Genomic DNA, 21987 nt, shown 5'->3' on the forward strand with positions numbered 1-21987 from the left:
ATACTCCCCAAGTTTAAAAAAAAAAAAAAAAAAAAAAAAAAAAATACCTTTCTTAATACATAAACTTGCAAGAGACAAACTTCAGCACTGGGATTAATGAAATCTTTGCTTGCAAAAAGTAGTTGTATGAGCAAAGTACTCTTAAAAAAAAAAAAAAAAGTCATCTGTGCAAATGTAAGAGTTGGCTGAAGAGCAGTTCTTGAGTTGGTAGAAGAAGAAGATGAAGAGCTGGTAGAAGAGTAGTTCTTCAGAAATAAAGTTTAGGAGTTATTACAGACTACAAATCATACTGGAGCCAATAACATGCAATTGCAAAAATAAACTAAAAATCATGTTAGAACACATAAAGAGACATAATTATATATTTAACTTATGCCCTACCACACTATGAAAAGGAATCAGCTGGTATACTATGTCCCATTTTAGACACATTAGCTCACAAAAGACATAGATTGGCAAGACTGCATGGTTAGGTGCATGCTGATGTCCCACTACTTCTAATTCCTGAAATATCTCTTTGGCCTTTGTTTGACTGTACAGAGCTACACAGATAAGTTCCTACGGATTTAATGCCCTGAAGTAAAGAAGGCATATTTAATATATTACATGTTCTAATTGTCTTCTCACCACGGTTATCTATAATGGACTTAAGGGAACAGAAACTCAACATAATATTTTCCTTAATAGCTTTCAGCAGTTCTTGAGTTGTAAGTTATCTGTCCACACAGCTCATCAAAATATTTGTCCTGCAGATAAGAACATACCCTTGACAGCACATTGCCATTTGCTCTTCTCATAGAATTGGTGATTTTTCCTCTGTACCTTGCAATACTAACAGTTCATGAACAGCATCCAGAGCTACACTAAGCTCGCCAAAAAATTATTCATGAAAAGATCATCATAACAACATATCCAATTCAAGTATTTCTAAACCTCTTGCTTAGCTAGGTCTCAAGGTCAAGAAACAAACATTCAAGTTCACAAAAAGTCTGGGCAGAAGAGCACTGAGGGACTGAAGGTCAGCAAGTGCTTATCTCTTGTGAGGCATAAGCCAAAGAGCCACAAGTCTCTCTATTCAGATTCAATTCCTTCTTTCTTGGATTCTTATAATCAAGCTCAAGCCTATCTTTTTTACATCCCCAGATACAGTATTCTTGCCCATTGGCAAATTTCAGACATTATCTCAGCTTTTCAGATGACATTTCCACAGATTATTATGCTGCAAAGCCTTCAACTTCTAGTGTTCATGGTCTCTCATGTGGATATCATCCAACAGTTAATCCCTTCTTACAGCCTCTGAGGAATTGGAAGTATCAATAGAATAGCCTGGAGCAGGTTCTGGAAAATTTCTCAAGTCCCTGAAAATATGGCTCATAAAAAAAATAAAAAATAAAAATAAAAAAACTTCCCCCACCCCATCAGCAGTTCTTCCTGACATAATAATGATATTTACTTCTGCAAAGGGAAATAAAAATAAAATAAAATAAAATAAAATAAAATAAAAAATTAAACTTATGTACTACAGTCTGATGAATACCCAAAAATAATGATAATAATAATAATAAAAAGACTAATGATAGAAAACCTAGGTAAATAAATGTTTTATTTACAATAGGGTCAATAGGGTTAGATCTTTAGCTATTAATCCATATTAATCCAGTCACATAAACATTGACTTCCAACTGCCTCCTGCAGACTAAGACTTCTTCAAGTATATCCAGGCTTCTTTAATTTCCTTTTAAATACTGCTTTCTTTGTGATTTTTTGCAAATGTTTGATAAATTGCTGGGACTAGAGCTTACAGGAATGTAGAAGAGGCAAAGCATATTGACACCACGTATAATTAAACATCTCAATTCTCCCAACCTGATGTCTTTAAAAGGTTTCATGTTACAGTTTATGTCTTCAAAATGGTGTTGACCAAGTAACTCATACATATATACCTGCTATATTTCTCCTGCATGAAGCCAAGTGATGCCCAAGACTCCTCCTGGTCTTTTCTCAAGCCCTCTGTTGACTGCCCCTGTTCTGCTGTGGATTTCAGTCTTTTAGAGACCTTATCAAGTACTGATGACATTATCTCATGATGCATTACATTCTCCATGCCCAGGCAGGTTTCTTAAGTTACTTTTTTTGAGTAACTTCTTTTCTAAACTCATTGCACAGAAGTTTTCACAGCATGTATGACAACCGCTCAGATATAATTGTTGCTATTTTAAAGTATTTTTTTCTAATGATATAATACTCAAATTATACAATTATTCCAGATAAATTTTCTGAGCATATTAGTTATCTACTAGCAACAGCTCTGGCCTGTTAGTTTTAGATGAGAATTTTTCCTAATTTACCTTTGAAAATTACACTTTCACTCTAAACATTCTACAGGATAGTAATTTTGTAGGATTATATCATAGTAATGATTTCTTCTTTTCTTTACATTATCTGGGGTTTGAGCCTTTGAGAGAGAGCATCATCTTCTTCATTCACAGGTCTGAGCTAAACCCAGGAAATTATTGGTCATCCCTATAAACCACCAGATTCTATTTGTATTTATTTGTCCACTGATTTTCTTAATAGCTTATAGGTTGGTTCCCTTAGAATTCAATGTATGTTAGCTGTAAGGGATTTCAGCCACCTCTTTGTAAGCTTTCAAATGTTATGCTTTTGCTGACTTAAATGTTGGTGACTTAGTGTGGTGTGGCATTGTGCTACAGTCTACATTACTTCTCAGCTGCAGCTGCACATTTCAGCATTCTGCCATAAGACGTAACATTGAAAAGTGAATATTTTCATCCTAGGTACATTGAAGAATATGTCTTTAGTCACTGGAAGAGACTAGTAATTCTCCATTAAGTGATCTTTTGGCATCATAAACTCTCAAATTGCTTGAAAGTTTTCTCATGAGTTCTAGACAGCTGCATTGAAAATTTCCAGGGTTGAAATTATGCCTTTTTTTTTGCAGCCATCTAAGTCCATCTTTATTTGCTACAGAAACATTAAAGACATTCTGTGTTCTTGTAGTTTTACAGACTGTGTGAGAATCTATTTCTAGCTTCATCTTACTTCTAGCTGTACCATTTCCTTGGTTTCCTTGTCTGTTGGTTCATGGGCTTTTTACCAAGAGTTTCTATTTGTCCACTGGCTCCTGAATGAGTTTATTGTAGATGAACTACACTTGGCCTCACTTCTCCAGTCTAATGGTGCTGTTTACTGGTGTTCTTGGCATTAGATTGCACCTGGCTCCATAAACCAGTGGCAATTGAATTTAGACATTGGTCTAACAGCATAGCTGCAAACACAAAAATGGAATCATTGGCATTCTTCTGGAAAACTTCATCCACAGTGTCTCTCAGTGTTCTAAAGTTACGTTGCAGTTATCCTTCCTTTTACTAGAAATTTTTATGGCCTTGGTGATTATTACTTATTTTTTTCTTCTTGAGATAGCATGACTTTAAAGGATAAAGTGATTATTTTTCCCACACATTTTTCTTTACTGCCTAAAAATTGAACATTTTTCTCTTTTCCTTTCTCCACATTGTTTTACATATAATATGCACTATGTAAAATATCTCTGTATTTCAGGTCTTTTGTTTCCCTTCTTGATTCTCTTGGTTTGAACCCTTGTATCCTGAATTTATTAACCATGTAATCATGCTGGTATTAATCACCAATTTTGTATTAATTCATTAGCTTGACCCTTTACTGGTCCTTTAGTATTGGCTATTGTGTAATCTGGAATGACATATTTTATGTACAATCCTATCTCTGGTGAAGTATCCTTAATATATTCAAAGTTACAGGTGGATATTGGATTTCTCAGCAATTACAAATCCTGTTTTAGCTTCTTGGTTATGGGTGTAAAGACAGCCATTCATGCCCTTTAAATATGTATGACCGCAGATCCAGCTCCAATAAGGATAAAGGACCTTACTGGCACTTGGGAATTTTACTTGCCACAACAGTAGTTGCATAATGCTGTACCAACAGGTCATTAGACCACTGGGAACATAGGTTCCCCTATGCTGCAGAGGCAGCTTCCATCCACACCTGGCATCACACTTGGAAGTTCACTGTGATTCGGACGTGGAGTAGGTATGGAGAATTCCTTAGAATACAATATAGATTTATCTATCCTGTCTGAAATTGAAGACCCATTTTAATATCTTTCCTAGCACTTTATATATTGTTCTAGATATGCCTGACTTAGCTTTTTCATATTTTTCTTCATTTTCTTGCCTTTATCCCTCATTTTGTTTGTGCAGGCACCAGACCTGCTTCCCCATTGCTTTCATGCTTTTCGAAGTAAGATTTTATCTGGAACTCCATCATTTCCTGTGATCTGAGACTTTCTATGATACCTCGTAGCTTTGTTTGCAGTGCCAATTTTTTGTTTGTTTGTTTACCACATTTTCGTACTTGATGATGCCTTTGCTAGACTGAGCACATTCACAGTGCTTCATTTACTGCTTGCAAGCTAATGACATGAAAATATATCCTTGTATAACTAAAAATAAGCTTTCTCTTCTCCAGGCTGAACAACTTCAATTTTCTCAGTGCATCTTCACAGGAGAGGTGCTCCAGCCCTCTCATTACCCTCATGGCCCTCCTCTGGACTTGCCCCAATAGGTCTGTGTCCTTCTTACATTGGAGACCCCAGAACTGAACATAATTAAGGACTGAAATCCTGTAAAATCCCTATTTACCATGACCTTCAATATCAGAGCTTTCTTCTTTCCGTTCTTTCAGACTAGTAACAACTAGTCTGATCCTCTGAATGCTTACCATTCCCTTTTACACCTCCTTTCAATATAAACCATCGGTCAGTAACACTTTTATCATTCTTTTGGATTTTTTTTTGCAAGAAAGCGTAGATTTTTGAAAATGGAGTTTTGTTGGCAATGTAAAATTTTAATGAATGAACTTCTTTTAAAAGCAGTTTTTGGTGTCCAGAATGAAATTTGTAGTAGGCAGAAGTTTTGTCAGAGGAGTTATTTCCCCTGTGAGACATTCAGTCCAAGCTTACATGATTCCAGCTGGGGGCTTGAACCAAAGGCCAGCATGTGATATGGCACAAGAATTTAAGAAGAAAATAAAAATAATAAAAATAAATAAATAAATAAATAAAACAATTGCCTGAATTGTTCCATTTTGCTATCATTCCATTTTGGAACACAGAAGTGCCTAGATCTGTCATCAGCAGTGACTCTGGTAAGGAAAATTAGCACTAGAAGTCTCCAACACATGTAAAATACAACATAAATAGCAGAAGGCAGCCAATTTCACAACTAGCTGAGATACTGAAATATCTAAGTCATGCCATTATCTTTAGTGCATTAAGATTACTAAAATATGTTTGAAGTTTCATATTTAACTCTGTTTCTTTTTTTATCATAAACTTTTTTAATGATTAAAAAATTTATATATCAGTAAAGCTGTCTCTTTCTGATCTTATATGTGTTAGGCTTTTCATTTTTTTTTAAGCAAGGCACTTTTTAGGGACAAGTTAGTACTCCACTCGTGTACTGTTCTGTATTCAATACAATGTTCAATACTAAAAGGAAAGTTGACCCATTTCTTTGTACAAAAACTTCTAGGTTTGGTGATGGTCATTTCCACTTGGGAACATTTCCAGTAATGTTACTAGTAACATTAGTCGCAGGCTCCTTAGCAGGCAGTAACATATGAGACCTTATTTATACATTGTCCAAAGAAAAGACACATTTATATGGAAAAAGAGGAAAGGTATCGTAAAATAGTTCTCTCATTTCCCCAACAGGAAAAATCTTTACCGAGGTCTGAGTTTTCTTTGATTATGTCTGCTCTATCCTTTCCTCTGCTCAAAAAATATTTGAGTAAGATCAGTAGGCTCAAGGAAGTTTATTCAACATTACTGACTGGATAATAATGGAAAAAGGTTTCAGGCTATACTATGAATAGAATGAATCACAGAATTCTAGTATTTCAGGATGGAAAGGACTTCTTAATTCATGTGCTCCATTCTTTTGATCAAGAGACAACTCTGTAAAACAAGATCAAATTCTTGGATATTATATTGAACTGTTTAAACTGTAGTACCTTCAAAAACTTTTCTCATGACTGATATCAAAGAACCAAAGATAGATAGGTGTATTTAACATTATCTTCTACAGGCTTCTTTTAAGTCAAAAGTAAAAGGAAGTCTTACTATCAAAGATGACATTTATGCTACATAAAAATCATAAGTTTATGTTAAATAAAAATCAGAATACTTCTGCTACTAAGAGAAATGAGACGTTTGTTTATCTACACAATCCTTTTGCTATGTAAGTGCAAAAATACAAAGCAATGAAAAAGTTTATGAGTAAAACATTAAAGCAAAGCATGTCTTTCTATTTAATATTTTTTTTTGGTAGAACTGAAGAGAAAGGTCTCAAACCCTTGTGTTTTCAGTTCTGTTAAGCAGATGTGTTCACTCATGATCTCCCACTTCAAAGGTTTTTCTTACAATATTTATTTATATAAATTACTGAAAGTTTTCTAAGTACCTTGTACTTAGAGCTACTGCAAAATACATTTTTAAACTTCATAGGAAAGATGAGATGAATCATTTTCATTTTTGCTTGTTCCAAAATATGTCATAATGACTTTAACAGTGCAAGAATCTCTGGATTACCTCTGGCAGGGAAAGGGAATGGAGCAGGGAAGAGAAGATGCTGTTGTGTTTTGTTTTGTTTTGTGTTTTTTTTTTTTTTTTTTTTCTCTGTATTAACATCAGTGGAATCATCTGGAGTTCATCAAGTATAGGTCTGTTTCTAGTATTAGATTTTAAAACATGCTTTATATATGGTATAGGGATACTAAATTAGAGCTTTTTTGCCTTTTTTTTTCAGCTCTACCTCATTAACTAAATAAAATAGACTCCTAAAATGGTCACTTTATTATTTTTTGTTTCACCTATAACTCTCTTGTCCATATGATTTATCCATCCACAGATTCTTTCTTATGGCACTTGTCAGCATCAGTAGGAAACAGAATTTCATATTTCTTGATACAGTACTCTGCAAAGAAATGGGGCAATATCATCTGTTGACATTTGTCAGTACAAAATGTTTGCTTCATAAAGTCACTCTGTTGCTCATATGAATCAGCTGATTCAAGAGAAATGCTAATATAAACGTTTTGAACTTAACTGTAGCCCATTATGTACAAAATTAAAATAAACTTTTAGTGGGACATAGCTAGTACAGGGAAACAGAATTATTAAATATTCCTTTAATCGGTTTGTTCTGTTTAAATTGTTTTCTTGGAAAAATATCCTACTTGAACTGAAGATTTTCAAGGTTTTCTTGAAATCCTGCAAAATTCACAGTTACTGGAAGAAATCAGATACTTTGCAGTTGTATTGAGGGCCTCTCCACGCTACTGACACAGTAACATGGATCATTCTGAAGCTACACTTTCTGAAGCTACACTCCTGTCTGCATCCCACAAATCTGGCCCAAATTCTGATTTAGAAAAAGCAGTAAAAACAAAGCAGAATCCTTATTCTCCACCACTCTATGAGGTTTGGAAGCATTTTTTGCTCCATTTCCCATCTGTCAATACCCAATTCTCCCACCAGTTTCTTTCAGCACAATGGCCAGGTGACGTATTGAGAAAGTGTTTTATTACCTTCTCCAAATAAAAACATGAAGAATATGTCCCAGAAAACTCTTCTCTGTAGGTCCTGAAGAACTTCTATTAGATGACCATGAACTATACTAAATTTTCCTGCCTTGAGCATTTGGAAAGGAAAAAATCCTATTTGGCTGCCATCATCAATTTAACTTTCAAGAGCCAGGGCTCACAGAATAGCTGAGGCTGGAAGGGGCTTCTGGAGATCATCTAGTCCAACTTTTCTGCTCAAAGCAGCATCAGCTAGAACAGGTTGCTTGTGGACATGCCCAGTGTGATCTTGAATTTCTCAAAGGTCGAGACTCTGCAGCCTCTCTGTGTTCAACCACTCTCACAAGAAAAAAAGGTTTCTTTCATATGTATAAACTGAATTTTCTGTATTTCCGTTTGTGCCCATTGCTTCTTTTCCTTTCAGCTGACATTACAAAAAACAGTGAGGTTCCATCTTCATTACATCTTCCCATTCATACAAATTGATTGGATTCCCCTACGCTTTCTCTTATCCAGGGTAAACAGAACTAGCCTTCTCAACCTCTCCTCATGTGTCAGTACTTCTGTCCCTACTTATCTTTCTTGACCTTTACTGGACTCCATTATGTCCATCTCTCTCTGGAATACTGTAGACCAGAGAAATGGACCTCGCACTTCAGATGTGCTGAGCACAGGAAGAGGCTCACTTCCCTCAATCTCCTGGCAACATTCTTCCTAATGCAGCTCTTAGGTTCCTTTCTGCAAATCTGCTTCCCAGATTAATTAGCCATATAGACACACTTGAAACAGTCAGGGTCTCCCTAGCATTGGTGCCCATGAGGAAGAGCAGCAGAGGATAATAATCCAAGGGTCATTCAACCCTTGTCAGCCTCTCTACAATGTCTCAGATCTCAACTCCTGACAACCAGCAACCCTCCCTAGACAGCTGATCTGGTTGTCAGATGGGGCCACCGTCTCCCAACGGAGTTGCCTGCTGATAATGCTGCCTCCTCCTGGTGATCCTGCATGGCTCAGGCTCAGCAGACTTGGGTGTTTTGTTGGACAGAGCCCCCAGCCATTTGAAAAAAAGGGTACTAACATATTCTGTAGTTGCAGATGTACAACTGGAGCAGGAATCCTCCTCCTGATGCCAGAAGTTGTCAACTTCCAGCCTTCACCACCATTTCCCAACCTGATAAACACAGATTCTGCCTGTCCCTCTTCCATTGCAATTGGGGGATCAGGCTCTCGTCTTTGCACCATCTCAGTGAAGAACTGATTAATCCCTTTCTCATCATCTCTGATAATGAGCAGTCTGATGACCTCCTCTCATGGCTGTTTTACTTGGTTACAACTACTTGACCAGTGCACAGCTCCTGCAGGCAAGGAGACCATCTCCCCCTATCTCAGGAAGACTGGAGTGTGTGATTTATGCCTCTTACATCTCACTTGAGGGTGTATAACAAGTCAAGACAAACAACTCCTGCAGAACACAAATCTGCTGATTATGTTGCACACCACTTAATGGTAACAGGATCTCCATGGTGTTGCAATTTCAAATGCATGTGCTCACTCACAAGACTAAACTGGTATTAAACTCAGATTACCTAACTAGCAACAGCCTGTACACATCTCCCCCAGTCACAAGCAGGCATCCCATGACCTAGTAAAAATACCTTTTGATTTTCATTTTTTCAAACCAGCTGCCTTGATTGCCTGCAGACGTCCTCACAGATGTAGCTGTTGTCTTCTCTGACCTCTGTTTATAGACTCTAGGCACCATGAATGTGAGCATCTTAGCTGTTGTTTCATATAACTTTATTGCATCCATATTCTCTTTATTTTTGTCTCATTGATCCCTGATCACATTTCTAACCCTGGTTGAAATCACTTTTTTCTTCTTCTTTACTTCTGCTAACCCAAACTGTCAGTTCAATGGGTTTGAGGTGAGACTTTCTTCCCTGTCTTTAACCCTGTCAAGTGTTTTTAAGATATTGCTTGTGAGAAGGATAGAACAGTGTATGAAATGCATCTGTTCTCCATCCTTTGCACTTGGACTTAAAGTTTTGAGTGTAATCTCATATTTTGTTGATTATAAAAAACCCATTGTAATGTTGCTAACCTCTGGCACTCAAAAACTGAATAAGCCAGTCCCACATTAAAGCTTAAAACCATTAAATCTAAAAATATATGCATGGGGACATTTTATTTCCTGGGTTGAAGCCTTTAGGGCATATTGAGGTCAAATTTTCAAACTTTTTGTGCAAACAGGAAGACTATAAATATAGCTCTTTTAACAAAAGTTTATCTATAACCTTCCTTTAAAGAGCATGGACAATGGGAATCATACTAGTGTCTGTGTAACAGTAAGAGTTGACAATATTGCCATTTTCTTGATAGGGCAAACTATTTTTTGATGAGCTGATTTTTTCCAAGCCATGATTTGCAGATAATGCTGAACCAGGCTTTATTTATTACAAATCTGTTGGACATTAGGTCATGTTCCAGAGATGGGGAAATAGACCCACTGACAGAATTTACTTCAGACAGAGGATAAATTAAAAGAAATACACATTATGGTGGGAGGGATTTTTATCTATGCAGATGAGGTACAACAGCACAATGATTCAGTGGCACAGAAGCTGAGACAGAGAGGACTGTTGGAGAACTAATAGGGAAAAAGAAAAGCTGGAACACAAGCTAACATGAAGTGGTGGAATATAGTTCATTTTAGAAGGTATAACTAGCTAAATATTGGGACTACATTTCCTTTCCCACCATCTCAAACTATAACCATCATCATCTGTTAGCATAATTGGATAGTCAGGTTACATACTTAGATGTTTTCAGCAGTTTTGTTGTCTTAAGTAGAGGTTTCATGTGCTACATGGTCTTGCTGCACTTGAATGATGATTAACCAAATGGCTGCCATCCAATCAACAAATGGAAAATATTATGATTCCCTTGTTGTCGTATACATACACATAATGATAGCTATGTTGCTTCTGTAAGGCCAGTCTCTTGAGCCACGGCAAGATCTTTTATAAAGTGGGAATAGAGTAAATATGGTGCAAGAAATCTGTTCCCCATTTTATTTCAGGAAATATGGATCCTCACCTGAAAATTCTGGATTCTGTATATAGCACTAGATGCTGACTGGAGAAATATCCAGGCACTAAAGGAGAAGGAGAGGAGCGTATCATCAGAAAATAAAATAAAATAAAATAAAATAAAATAAAATAAAATAAAATAAAATAAAATAAAATAAAATAAAATAAAATAAAATAAAATAAAATAAAATAAAATAAAATAAAATAAAATAAAATAAAATAAAATAAAATAAATAATAATAATAATAATAATTGAAAATTTTTCACATGTTCTTCAAGGACAACAGGGCAAATAGCTACAGATAATTCTGTGGATATACTTATTAATCTTATTAAATAGTTCTTACGTATCTGAGAACCTAATGGAGTAAAAGGATAGAAAAGGAAAAAATTTTTAATTCAGTATAAATACTGGAGAAATAATGGAACTTTCCATTCACAGCTTTCCAACTGAGGACTGAAAAGGCACACTTCTGCTATCAATATTCTGAACATGCAGTGATTGTTACTCTATCTTTACCTGATCTAAATGAAGAAAATAGGTAACAAAAAAGTAGGGTCTTCAATACAAAGAATCAAACATATGATGAAGATTCAGACCTGCAGAGAGCAGCTGCAACGTGTTCAGTCTTTCTGGATGCTGTGGATCTAATCTGAGCAAATACATACCTTAATTACAGGAAATAAAATACTATTGGACATCTTCATTCCTCTCAACTGATACTTCGATTGCAATTATTTTTTAGGGGGTGTCCTGCCTATGCTGCTTCTCTTAAATAACATCTAGCTCAGAGAATCACCAGGTATAAAGGAAAAAATATTCTATTTGAGCTACAGCCACAAAATGATTTACGAGCTGCAATAATGAAGCATCATAAATCTAATTTTTTGTCCAAGCCACATTCACAACCCTGTATTAGGTGACCAGATTCTCAAAATGATGCCAGGGAAGTATTAGACATCTCAGAATGAGATTCAAAACAGTCTAGAGGGAACCATCTAGAAGTAAGCATAGAGGGATAGCTAAGCACGTCTCAAGTCTTGTCCCTCTTTTAGGCCTTCAGAAAGGTACACCCTGAGCTCAAGGGTTATTTCCTGAACATAGCTGCTGCCATTTCTCCTTCAAACTAACAAACAAATCTAAAAGCCACAGAAGCAGAATTATTCTTTTCTTTTCATGTTCGACAGGAACAGATGAGCCTGTCGAACTTCTGTCCGCCTCTCTGTAACCCCCAGGACAAATTTGATTAGTCTCCTCTATAAGCATAAAGAAGAGATGGGCTCGAATTCTCTTCTCTGTCTGAGGACACTTAAAACTATATCCTACTGCTTCTTTGGAAGGTATCTTCAGCACAAAGTGGGTATGAGTTACTTAGATCTCCATGAGATGAAAATGCTCTATTGCACAAAAATACAAATTAAAAAAATAATAATAATAAAAAATGCATTGGACCAGCAAAATGAAAAAAAATAAGAGTGATTCTTTATCCTAATGTTCAGGGCTGTCACAGGAAGGGAATATTGTCAGGTTCCAGTTTCAGTCTCCATGTCAAAGCCTGTTTCTTCAGGTTTCATCCGGTGTATACTTTGGGTAAAAAACAATTGAATTGCCATTATTTTTGCCATATACACAAAGGATCTATTCAGCCTTTTCTTTTCTTTTCTTTTCTTTTCTTTTCTTTTCTTTTCTTTTCTTTTCTTTTCTTTTCTTTTCTTTTCTTTTCTTTTCTTTTCTTTTCTTTTCTTTTCTTTTCTTTTCTTTTCTTTTCTTTTCTTTTCTTTTCTTTTTTCTTTTCTTTTCTTTTCTTTTCTTATTTCTCTTCTCTTTTCTTATTTCTCTTCTCTTCTCTTCTCTTCTCTTCTCTTCTCTTCTCTTCTCTTCTCTTCTCTTCTCTTCTCTTCTCTTCTCGTCTTTTTTTCTTTTTTCTCTTTTCTCCATATAAAGATACAAAATTATAACTACACATGTATATCACTTTCTTGCAGAAACAGTATGGAAAAAAACATGCAATTCATCTACATCTAACTCACTCTTACTATCAGTAAGCCAATACTTGATAACAGGCAATAAAAATATCCATTAACAACTGACAGAATAGTTCAGTTCCTACAATGAAGAACCCACCCTGGCCACACAATGTTTGAAAAGTCTGCTCCCTTCTTTTTTAACCATCTCTTTGTAATACATATCATGCAGTCATACAACACAAAATTAGGCTGAAAACCAGTGGTTAAAAATAAAGAATTCACAAAACACTAAAACTCAAGCACACATATTAACCTAACTAAGTGGTTTTATCTTCCTTTTTCTTCCATTATTTAAGGATATTTTCATAAATATAACAGCACCATAAGAATCTAGAGATATATTTTCTTTTATTTCTAATTCATATGGACATAAAAAAATAAATCTAAGAACAACAACAACAACTGTTAGGTTGGTTGTTTTTTTTTTCAGACCCAATAAAATCTTGAATTAACTGATTAAAGCTGGAACCAGACATTCTGACCTCAGAATAATTAAAACACCCTGCAAGTTATACAGTGAAAGACTGCTGGCTCTAGGTTGTGATTGTTAAACATATTCTGTTCTTTCCATAAAAACATAACTTAATTTTCTGTATATGGTTTCAATTTGTTCAACAGTCTGTATAAATTACCAGTATTACATTTCATTTTTCCTGGGGAAAATATGGTTGAATTTCACGTCAAGAAAACTTGACTATTTTTATTCTTCTCAATTCTTTACCCCACCCTGCTCACTGAAGCTGCAGTTTTTCCTTTTGTATTTCCAAGTCAATGCCATCCAAATACAGGCTTCTCTTTGTTGCCTTTTTTATGTGTAGCAGTGTCTCCTAGGAGCAGTAATAACCCTCGTTAGCCCTTGCACAACCTCTCATCAAAAGGAGTAAATTATTTAGGCTTATATTTCTTGGCTCTCACTTTCTTCTTCATAAAATATCAGAATATCTCAAAGATCAGGAGATGAGCAGGTCTTCTCATATCCAAATCTCCTCATTCAGCAGGATGCTGGGAATTCTGGCCCCCAAAACTCTTGAGTAAGCCCATTGATAGGAAAGAGAGTCCTGAGGTGCTGAAAGTTGAATATGTGCTTACGTGCTTTTCTGGATACTGGCTGGAACATTCAGCACTATAAGATCTCGATAATACCCTATATTTCTTACACCTAGAAAAAATGGCTTAATGGCTTCATGTAACAACACGAGGATCAAAAATTCCAAGTGGAAATGCATGGAGAAGAAAATACATGTATGATCAGTATTTTACAGAAAAGTTAATAATTTTTTAAAAAATGCTATATTATCCTATGTAGTTAAGGATAGGTCTAAATCAGAAGCTTCTAATAATTTCAGGGCACATAGAGCTAGAATTTCAGTTTAAACTGTATTAGAAATTAATGCTGACTCCAAAGTTTTGGTAATAAAAGTTCATGAAGTGAGAGGTTTAGTTTGGAAATATTTCCACATTACACTCTTTCATTAAATAAATAAACACCTTTGATTTAAACCTCTTGCCTAGAGTCAGTCTTCTAACTGTTCATTTTCACAGAATTTGATGTAAAGTGTCAGCCTGTGGTCAGAAGATACATTAAAGACAAGGTGCTGAAGGTACAGATGCAAAGCTATTAGACCATTAACCATCAGTTAAAAAATAATAATGCTTGGGATCTGTGTTAAAGGATTGTCTCTAGTATGACAACAGCAACTTTATTCTGTTAACTCTGGTATCAGCTATCTGAGTGGCACATCATGTCTTTGACCCAGTTTGCTGCTTTGTAAGAGAGGTATAGCAGTGCTGATACCCATCTCAATTCAGCATGGGATTTCAGGGCAAAATCACTATAAAAAGGGGACAGGCGGGAGAAGGAACAAGGTTTCCCGTAAACAAACTTAATTACCTGAGAAATATGGCAAGAAAACTCTGGCGCACAAGGGAACAGCATCTAGAGACCTGCTCCTGCCAACACAGACGACCTGCTTTTCTACTTCCTTATGTTTTATAATGTCACGCTTATGTGAAAAAATTGGAAATTGTTTTACTCATGCCGTTAGCATTTTGCACTCATTGTTCACAGATGCAAATGATGTCTCACAGTTGAATAGAGAACGAGGTGTGCATTGTTGGGCTTGGGCTTCTGCTTTGAAAAACAGACAGTGTTTGAAAATTTCCCCATTTCATGGAGGTCAATGCAATAACTAAATGTCTGTGTTCTCAATCCCTTTTGCGTAGGTAGTAGGTACTTGCATGAGAGTGAAATAATTCTTATCTGAACTGATTTACTTCTACTAGGTCAGCCCCTCAGGTACCTTGACAAAATATTAGTTCTGCATTAACCAGCTTCTGCCTCTGGACAGTAGTTCAGAAAGCAGAGAGCATTATTACAGCACAGGGAAACATTACGAATTAATGGAGATTCTTTACCCATAAATTAAATATAATGAACCAATTCCATCCCTAAAGTAAACCCTTGAATACTAGGATTAATCTGACCATGTGTTTATTTCTTGAGGAATCAAGTTAATAAGAAGAATAAAATAACAGGAGGATAATACCATGCTTGATGTCAATTATGTTTCAGTTTTGCATAACACTTTCCACTGTCTGTAGCAGTTTACTTTTGAGAAATTATTACCCCAGCAACTCTGCCAGGGCTGAGCAGAGCACAGATTATGTGCTAGGGATGCATGAATTAGACCTGCCTAAAGGCTATTTAGATTTCTGTACCTGTAGTGCTATTCTCGCATGTACTGAAATTGACTTCAGGGACTGCGCAGGAAATGCTCAAGGTTTTAGGAGGATGCACTTTGTGTCCTAGTCACAAACAGTCTTGTGCTGTTGTTCCTGATGATCCTGTGCTTTCACCACATAACTGTCCCCTTTTAGATACTGTCTATAGCCCTCAGCTGTACGCTGCAGAAGAGACCTACGCAAAATCAGCTCTGTGCTGATTACTGCAATTTTTTTTTACACAAATTGCATAGAGAAGATGTCAGACATTTTCCAATTCAGTGTATAACTTGTCAACATACAGATCATGTACAGGACTTTGTAAACACAGAAAGCGACTGTTGTTCAAATCTGATTGCTAATGACTTTCCCATCTGTTGGCTGTAAGTCAAGGGCAGTTTGAACAGCACTTAGCACAATGTGTAGAGAGCACAAACACCACCCATAAACTGTCTCTGGTAACTTATCAAGCAGCTTATCCAGATATGCAGCTGTTTCAGAAACCCACATTCAGTAAATGATTGATTATATTGCTTGTAGCTTTCTCTGTATATAAAAGTCTACTGGTGTGAGTCTTAAGGAAGCTTACAGGCATGAGCACTCAAGGACTGCACACAGTTTTCACGTCTCCCAGTTACTATGGTTTATTTGTGAAACTCCCACAGCGAGTTCTTGTAACTGACAGCTGATGAAAACCGTGGATTATCGAATACTGAGCAAAAGATTGCACAAGTCAAGGAAAATGTCACAGAGCTCAAGCCTCTGAAACACTCCCCACTCTTGCATCCCTCTAGAAAAATGTATGTTTAACTATAAAAAGCCTGAGAAGTGCCACTGACGACTTCCTGCACTCATAAAATTTGTTGCAGGATGGAGTGAACTGACAAAGTTCAATGTCATCACAGGAAGCCAGAAGCATTTACTGGCTTGGAGATTACTGAAAATCCTTAACCGAGATCCAGATGATCTGTTGGTGAAGTTTTCTTTGCTTCCGTATCTATAAATACAACGTTTTGTGAACTGTCTGCTATGCAAAGCAGATACACATTTTCTCCTCAATTTTTTTCTTCCAAAAGAAGCAGACATCCTACAAGACATTTCAATTCTGTAGCTCTGCATGAAACTCCCACCTCCCATACAACAAACAGCAGGCCCGGAAACATTTGTTTTATTTTTAAGAGAGATTGTGCTATTTTTTCTAATGAGATTAACTTTTGCAATAAAGGAAACAGGAAGCGGGTGAGCAAATGGGTCAGAAAGGTAAAAGTCATGCATGTTTGTTTTTAGTCCATGTTGTGAAACTGTTCCCATCTCCTCCAAACTCCCAAAAATCAACTGTCAACAAATTGCACAACAGTGCTTGTTTTGAACTGGAAGCGTATCTCTCAGATGAGCAGAGAAAGATAACAGAAGATATAAAACTAACCAAGAAAAACAGAAAATGGAGTGATATATGTCTGAGTAACCACAACTGAAGTTTTCATCCAGTGTTCATGAAGCTAGTGCTCAAGTGGCAGAGGGAAAGGAATGCAAAGACAGTTTCCATTTCACACAGGATATCTGAGTGTAAGCTAAGAAAAAATCAGGACTGTTTTAATAAACAGGGGTCTTTTAAGTCAGCTTTATAAAACACTGAATCTATTCAGAAAATAGATATGTAAACTTTGTGTTCAGAACAATTAGTCATGGGTGAAAAAAAGAAAAATACCCCTCCTACAAATAAAAAATAATAAAAAAAAATCACTTTACTAGAAAAATCAGAAGAAAAATATAAATATTCCAATGTGCAAAAGAAGGGTGAGTTCAGAACAAAGTTTGTATATTTTATTCCAAAATCTTTGGCTATCTCCACCCATATACTAATGTGCTTTCCAGGTAAAATATATCTGCACAACAATACCTCTAATAGACTTCATGGAGCCAGCTCTGTTCCCTGCACTCCATTCCCTGTCACAGGCACCAATAAAATCAGAAGTCTATAAATACAGCCAGAAAATCAACTTTTCTGCCTTCTGATGTCCAGCCAGAATAAGAGAAATAAAAGAGGATATTTTGTTTGTTTGTTTACTTTCAATTTAAGCTAAGTTATGCTTATTTTAAGATAAGTTCTTTAGATCCTTTCAAGGATCCTGTCATTAGACAGGGTGAAACAATGTTAGGAGAGCATTAAAGACAACATGACCTCCCAAAACGGCACTGCAATGTCCATTTGCTGGTCCCACCACTTCTGACTTGTTGCCAGAAGCAGCCACAGTAGGCTGACATCTCATCTCACATAGCCACGCCCCCCCACACACAGCCTTTCTTCCCCATAGTGAAGCTTTCATTCAAAATGAACTATTTGTTTGCCTTTAGTTAGAAAACAGGCATCTTTCTTTGCCCTCCCAGTCTTCCAAAGGTGGGCTGATTACCATAGTTTCTCAAGATAAATTGATCAAAATCAGAGAAGGACGACTGGGGGGTTTCCCCCCCAAACTGTTTTAAAGCAAATAAAGGTATTTACACCTTTCTTTTTAACTGCACAGCAGCATGTGTAAAGGCAGCTTCAAAGATAAATTTCTCCAATATCTATATAGTATATGCATTTTTATGTACTTTCATATATTTTATGCATTTATATTGCAAAAGTGTCCTCAGAGCCCACTTTGAAAGAGTCCAACTAGTGCACCAAGGAAATAAAATTCAGGTGCTCTGTGATTAAAGACGCTCTCACTCGTATCTGCTCTGTCCTTACCAGTGCTATATCCTTTGCAGAAATGACACTGGGAAGACCAGGAGCCCAGCTTTAGCCCAGGCTGTCCAGAAGGACAATGGGTACATCCACACCAACATGATACAACGTTCTGCAAGAGCAGTTACGCCACATCTCACTACCTCCACCTAACCCTGTCCTCAACACCATCCAGCCCACCTCTGCACTCCTCTGTCCTCCCACCACACCCTTCTGAACCTCACCTGTGGTGTCCAAACAGCTCTAAGCTCACCCACAGATCTCTCATTACTCCCAGGACAAATAAAAGAAGATACAGTGTAGAAGTTCTATTTTTACTGTCACTTTCGAAACTTCTAGCTGCATAAAAGTTTTCAGCAAAGAAAACTTTTATCACCTTGATAAATGTTGCTGAAGAAAAAAATGGTATGTAAAACAAAAGCTAAATTTGTATGCCTAACATTGTTAGGTTATACTTTGTTTCCTCTCCATTTCTGACCCCTGTAAGAAACATGCAAGTCCTTTTGCAATTTTTGATCTCTTTTCTTCTGTTCCAAAAACTTAGATGAAAAATTAACAAAATTTGTAAATTTTACAACTTACTGTAAGTAAGTGTGACAATGGCAAAAGATGGATCAGAGAGATGCAAATCTAATTTCTGCAGAACACAGCTGTAAGAGTAGAGATTTAAAACCATATAATCAGTGCAACAGCAGTAGTCTTTTGAAATCTCAGATGTAATACAAGTTCATGGCAAGCAGCTAAGGTTCATATGATCTCCTAGCCTTTGAATGATTTTATTTTGCTAGGCTTTTGAAAAGCTTCAATTCATAGCTGGCTCCACAGCCTGTTTTTATTGTTGATGCTGTTTTTTTGTGTGTGTTTTCTTTTTTCTTGTGTGTGTGTGTGTTTGCTTGCTTGCTTGCTTTTGGTAAGAGTATCCCATAGAGAGCTCTTTGCACATTTTATTGAAGGGTATTTTATGTACATCATCTCATGGAAAAGCTCTGTTGAATATTTGTAAACCATTCTTGAGAAGAATCTCTTTTGCCCTGAGGACACATCACTGGAGTCAGGAGAAAGAGCTCCAGAATTACAGCTACATCCAAAGTCCCACACACTGCATTCTCCTATGGGGTCCACATTACAAAAACCACAGAGCAGTCATTCACTGCTATGTTTTTGATTATATATTTTTTTATTTTATTTTGTGGTTTTCTTGTAGCTTTTACTTCTGTGACATAACTTTTTCTTTTTGTTTTACATTAAAAGCTCAGGGCAGAAAGAGAAGCAGACCAGATCTGCCAGAAATGTTGGGAAAGATTTTTCAGATTAAGACAGGAGTTTGCAACCTCTTTTCTGTACAGTTCCTAACAACGAAGCATAATACTCTGCCTTCCTCACAGATTTTATGTCACATCTCTTTGGACTGTGCACCTTCTAGCACAACCAATTCTAATAGCATTACAAATCAAATGATGTGTTAGAACTGATTATGTGATGCCTGAAACAAATGCTTTTAGAACTGTTATGTTAAATTTAACTTATAAAGTAACCTGGAACAAAAATTCCTACCTGTGAATTTTGCATTACTAGATTTTTGCTGTTCAGAGAAGAGAAAATTCAGCATAGATAGCATAGTAAGTGCTTCACAACATCTACCCAGAAAGCTACTTCTGCACATACTCTTTTACCTGCAGCCTTGCTGACAAAGGAGTTTGTTAGACACGTTTGATTCACGTGTAATGAAAGCCTGAATAGCTGTGGTCGCAAGGAAATTTTAAAAGTCTGTAAATACCGAGTGTGGTTCCCATCACACATAAAAGAAAATAAGCTGAACTCTATCTGGAAAATATCCTTCTCACTGTGCTTGAAAAAGGAACATCATGTCATAGTGATTCACTGCTACATGCTGATTTCGAGTGAATGCATTGAGAGTACAGATGCAAAATCATACAATCTACTTACCATACCATTGAAAAGGCGAAGGGCAGACTATGCTTTTAGGGCCCACATACTTTGCCCCAGGATCTACCAAGGGCGTTTCTATCCACGCGCTGACTGCATGCCTTCCATTGCACTTAGTGTGAGGCCCAGCGTGTCCCCCAGCTATTTCATCATATCTGCCATTACTAAGCCCTCCAAGCCAACAAACTAAGGTTTTTTTTTCCTACTCTTTGTGATACAACATGAACTTTCCTTGTTTGGTTTATGTTCCAAGAGACAAATGATGGGGAAAACATTTCTGAAACTCTTTCATTTGTCAATGACAAATGCAGAGATTTATATGAAACACCAACAAAATGGAAATACTGACTGATCTTCAGTTCAGAGGAAAAGTGCTACCTAGGTGAAAAGTGTCATTATTGTTATGAATCAACTGCACGCACGTCACAGGCATAACAAAGTAATGTTTATTGCTGGTAACCTTTGTAAGAATCATAGTTTCCAGGAGGACTCTTTAATTTATGATCAAACTCTACGGGTGAGATTTCAAGAACTGCAGAAGTAAATTTGGTGCCAGCTCACATGGAAAATTGCCGAGAAATGGGTGCTTAACTCCCACAGGGCCTTTGAAAAAAGGCACATCTTGCATTAATTGGAAGTGGGGAGGAAACAGAAATTCAATACAGTATCACAAGAGCATGAGAAAGAAAATGCCATATTGAGCAACTTTGAAGGAGAAGTTCTGTGTTAGTGAAGGACAAATTACTGCAGAATCATGTTATTTACTGGCATTGTACTTTACTTCACCGCCAGGAGACAGCAAAAATTAAAAAAGATGTCTTGCAATGTCTCAGATCCTTCCTTTTTAGTTCTCCAGAGCCCTCAGTGGCAAACCCTATTCAACCACAATCCTATCTCCAGCATTATTCAACATCTGTAGAGAGTAAAGAGAAGAGGCAGATAGATTCCCTGGGGATGGGACCAGAACAGCAATGCATGCTTGTGTTAGGGTTTCTCTCTGTCTCATATCCCAGTATCACTACTTAAATTGTGCAGTAAATACCTGGAGGGAAAGCAGCTAAAATGACTGACTGTAGAAAAGATTAAGGTGATGTTGATATGAATTCATATAACATCTTTCAAAAACCCTAATACTTTCCACAGCATCACCTAATGTTTAAGCTTCCATCCTCAGGTTGCTTCACTTCAGTCCTAGAGGTCTTCTGTGCTCCTCATGCTTCTGGAAGTTCATGTCAGGACAGCATAAAGAAAACATATATTTGCATCCAAAATGGGACTGAATATTGCGCAAGAGCCCACATAATGACTCATGCTTAGTCAGGGACACTTTTTTTTTATGCCTCCATAGGATTCCCTATCATAGATCTGTTCCTGAAACCTGGTTTGTTTGCTTGTTTTGTTTGTTTGTTTATTTTTGTTTATATAAATGAATAAATATATATATAAACAGTCATCTAGACAGTTAGCAACAGAAGCCATTGCAAATGCCACTTGAGGCTTTCATCCTCTGCACTTGCTCCCTGCACTGCACCAAATAGACTGAACATTGTTTGACACTCAAAGTACTCCCAGGATTTCACCCTAATCAGCAGCTCCTTCCCTCCCCATTAAAGGCTGCCCAAAGATACCTACTTTTCTGTGGAAGCACTGGTAAATGCAGGCACTGCTTCCTAGGGAGGGATGGAAACTGTTCAGAGGCTGCACACAGCTGGGAACTTTCCCCAAAAAGAAGCCAAGCTCCAACACATCTACTATATAAGCAACCACATTTTGTCAAGTGGATGAGGTGTACAGGGGGAGAATTACAGCTCCATCTAGTTTTGAATA

At 36.7% G+C, this 21987-nt stretch overlaps 1 long non-coding RNA gene across 1 annotated transcript in view; it reads left to right on the forward strand.

The window, feature by feature from the left end:
- The window catches only part of LOC137855491 (uncharacterized), a 65398-nt gene that overhangs the window by 32663 nt on the left and 10748 nt on the right, over nt 1–21987 (forward strand). The gene's annotated exons all lie outside the window — the stretch shown is intronic.

Source organism: Anas acuta, chromosome 4 (genome assembly GCF_963932015.1).
Source record: "Anas acuta chromosome 4, bAnaAcu1.1, whole genome shotgun sequence".
Taxonomy (NCBI): Eukaryota; Metazoa; Chordata; class Aves; order Anseriformes; family Anatidae; genus Anas; species Anas acuta.